Genomic DNA, 3,760 nt, shown 5'->3' on the forward strand with positions numbered 1-3,760 from the left:
TTTGATAAATGGAGATTAAATACGTTGCCATGAGACTGTTAATTGTCCCCGGATTTATCAACCTTGAATAACCAGTAATAAATATTTATTACCCCCCCCCCTCCAAAAAAAAAAAACACCCCAACGTGGATGTAAATATTGACTGTAATGAGCTTTATTTATATAATATAAGAATAAATAGAAATTAGAAAAAGAGAGATTGTTCAGATGATCTTTCTCTGGAAATCATTCCATAAATGCTAATTGCTTCAATTTAGCGAATGTAATTTGCCGACAATGTTTTCTGGATGTAACTTGTTTATTCATACATTGAAAAATGATAAATTGTGGAACGGTATGCCAAAGACCGAACGTATATTATATCACTGTTAGAAATCAGCTGTAGATTATATAAATTTCCTAAGCATATTCTGAGAAGCATGCTTAATGTTACACTGATATTATTAAAACAAACTACATGTAAAGGAATGTGAAATTTAAACTAATTTATATAAAGCCTGATTATCTTAATTAGATTTCTGTCGAATAATATAATATTCTTTTGCGTATTATGATACATGTATTTTATGTACTATGAAACGTGAATTTTTTGTCGTTGTCACGAGGCCTGATGACATAAGAGAACCCCAGAAGCAGGCATAAAATCAAAATCAGCCCAAAACTGCAATTCTAACTTGCTTTATATCCACTGCATTCACTTTATGTAAACAAAATAATTGAAACAAATTAAAAAGATTTGTCCATATCCCGATGGGCATGCAGAGACGAGGCCAATCTTCAAGGAAACATAATCCACAACATCCATGCAGTCCCTCGTGTAAGCTTCTTAGAGCTATTTCAGAATGAATGATTTATTAGATAAAGGACCAAATAAAGGGAACAGAGAGAGACAAAGCCTGAGGTATCACCAAACAACAACATGAGAGGAAAACAGGAGGTATTGTTCAGCACCTACCGTTGTTATATTAATCCAGTAAGTGTTAAATCCAAGAGTTACTAGTATTGCAAGGTGAAAAGTTTAAGAGCATGCAGTGTTAAAGGGACTTGGACACGATTTGACTGAAAATTTTCAAATTTTATTTTTCCATTTTCAATGTTTATAATGATAAATATAGAAGTTTTTAATGCTATGTCAAAATTTGAAAGTCAAATATCAAGTTATTAGCAAGATACAGAGTTCACAATTCTTTGTTTTGTAAACAAAGCTCGACTATTGTCATTTTTACATATGTGTTGTATTGATGTAAGTTTCAATAAAAAGTATCTTTTTTTTGTTGATACTAGTATTTATGAAGATATTGAGTAGGTTTAAATTGTTTTTTACATATCATTTTGTCTAAGAAATGGTAAATCTCTACATTAAATATTTTTTAAACAACTATAAGACTCGAGCTTTGTTTACATAACAACCAATTTTTACCTCTGTATCTTGCTTGTAACTTGACTTTAACATTCAATATTTTGGTCAATCATTTAAAATTCACCAGTAAACCATTTATACATAAAAAAATAGAAATACATTTTTTGATCTCAAATCGTGTTCAAGTCCCTTTAATAAGTCAACCCTATTTCGATTCATAATGTATTAATTTTGTTCCATCTATGTACATGTAAATGGGTGATTTCAAAAGTAGTACACAAGTAGATATTATACAATAAAAATGAGTAAATGAACTTATTTTAATACTGTTAAAACTGATTCGTTGATTGGTCTTATTTTGTATGCACTCATGCTTAGTGTTTAGTATCGTACTTAAAAGTTTTTGTGAAGTGAATCAAATCTTTATTGTGATTATAACATTGTTATGGTAAACAGAACAGTTTGAATTATCCCATTATTACTGAAAGTTTATCTCTTACACTGTGACTATTACATTCAAGCAGTTCATAGCTCTATTGCACTGATGAAATGTACAGATAAAATAAGTGAGTATTACGTGAAAAGGCCATTATGCAATACCCGTAACACCGGAACTGCGTTGGCTTAGACAATTTTTTCATTAAACTAATAGTTTTCCCTGTTAAAAAAAGATTGTCAAGATAGAGAAGTCATCGGCGGGTCTTTGTCCACATTACTGCCAGGGTTCAAAGGATCTCTTGTCTATTTGTAATGAAGCACTCCAGGAACCAAAAGTCCCCTGTAGGACATTGGACATTTCGATAATCGAGATGGATGTAGGCTTTGATTAGAAAAGTAAACATATCAAATGATTTAAGCGATAAAATTCAGAGAAAATCTATACACTGATATGACCTGTACTATCACATGAAATTGTCTGCGACAAATCTAATGGTTTTAGGTTTGTTTTTTTGCAACAACTTTTATGCATTATATATATTGACGTAGTCTCAAGTCACGATGATATTTATATACATATGTATACAGAAGGAGATTACTTTATTTTGATGTATAATACTGGTTATTTTCATTATACAATTATGTTCTTGACGTCCATGACAAAACTTATAGAATGCCATTTTTATTCTAAAAAAATCAACGATGTTTAAACAAATCTGCTAAAACCACGTAAAAAGATTTAGATAGACGTCGATATACACTTTAATACAATTACAGCTTAGGTACCATTTTTAGACTATACAAGTATATATATTAATCTCATAAAGAAGAAAGACTCTGTAAAAAGATCAAGCAAAACATTAAAATTTCACTATTTGAAATTTTTCTTGACTAGATGATAGTTTATGGCTAAACTATCAAATCATACCTAAAAATTTATTGAAATTCATATTGTTAATTTGTTTACCACCCAACCTTAGATTGAAGATTGTATATGCTGGTAAAGTAACCAGTTTGATTGAAAATGAATTGGTTCAAACTTTCTTATTGGAGTGGACAACAACAAAGTGAGATAGATTAAATTCATGATCAGTTGAAATATTCCTTCAGCTTACTAATCTCTAAAAACAACATGTTCATAAAGTGCCAGAATATTGGAGAATTTCATGTAAATCACACCATTATGCTGATGCCATAGTGTCAACAAGAGAATGTTCAAGGGCAATAATCAATACTAGGTTTTTATTAATAAATGCATTTTATAGATAAAACTGTAAATTTAATTGCATGGGTAATTGTTGTTTAACTGATTTTACTGCTGCATTTATTTTTCTTTAATCTACGATTTTTAATCAGGGCAGTAGATACAAATCCCAGGGTACACAGATTTATGGCCCGAAACTGATGACGTCAAGAGCAGTTTTTATTTACGTACCTAAGTGCACTGAACAACACCGAACATTCCTTTCTTTTCGTTTGTGGCCGGTTCATGAACTTTTGAAATATTAATGATTGGATCTCTGAGTGCCATCACTCGTGCTTTCCATATGTCTTAATTGTTATAAATCGTAAACCATATATATATAGAACAATATATTTACCAAAGGATAATATTAGAGCAGTTATCGCAGAATCAGGACACACCTGCAGGTGTTACAGCGACCCTTGGGATTTAGCAGCAAAGCTCTCAGTAAAAAAATTATAATAAATCAAATTCCATCTTCAAAATAAAATGTAGTTGTTGTGGACAACACATCAGTGTTTATAGGTGATCGTGTTATGTCTCTACGGGACGTAAACATTGGTCCTTCCCACCTGTTTGTGTCCATCTGTTTGAATGAAAAATAACGGGGTATGCGCAATAAACCTAGAGTTGGAATACCAGTGATGAAAGACATCGATACAAAAAGTGACAATTCTACTTCCACGGTTAATAAACCTCAGGCTGGCTGCATGGGAATT

Source organism: Crassostrea angulata, chromosome 6, assembly GCF_025612915.1.
Source record: "Crassostrea angulata isolate pt1a10 chromosome 6, ASM2561291v2, whole genome shotgun sequence".
Taxonomy (NCBI): Eukaryota; Metazoa; Mollusca; class Bivalvia; order Ostreida; family Ostreidae; genus Magallana; species Magallana angulata.